Below are 258 nucleotides of genomic sequence, written 5' to 3'. Positions count from 1 at the left end.
TATGTTATAAAGATATTTGTAAACTTAGAGATTCATAAAAAATAGGTCTCAGGATTGCCAAGGTATTTTGTATTTGCTTCAGACCTCCATATCTTAACCACGTAGGAATAATTGATATATATTATCATAATACTATTTTTAATACATGTAGTCTAGAATTTTTAAAAGACAAAATTTATCATTTTTGGAGCTTATTATTTAATAAAGAACTAAAAAATATAGATTAAGTTACATTGAGATGTCATGAGATGTTATGTT

This window comes from Pteropus alecto, unplaced genomic scaffold (assembly GCF_000325575.1).
Source record: "Pteropus alecto unplaced genomic scaffold, ASM32557v1 scaffold7, whole genome shotgun sequence".
NCBI classification, from domain to species: domain Eukaryota; kingdom Metazoa; phylum Chordata; class Mammalia; order Chiroptera; family Pteropodidae; genus Pteropus; species Pteropus alecto.
The sequence above is the reverse complement of the archived record's forward strand: the minus strand, read 5'-3'. Positions refer to the sequence as shown.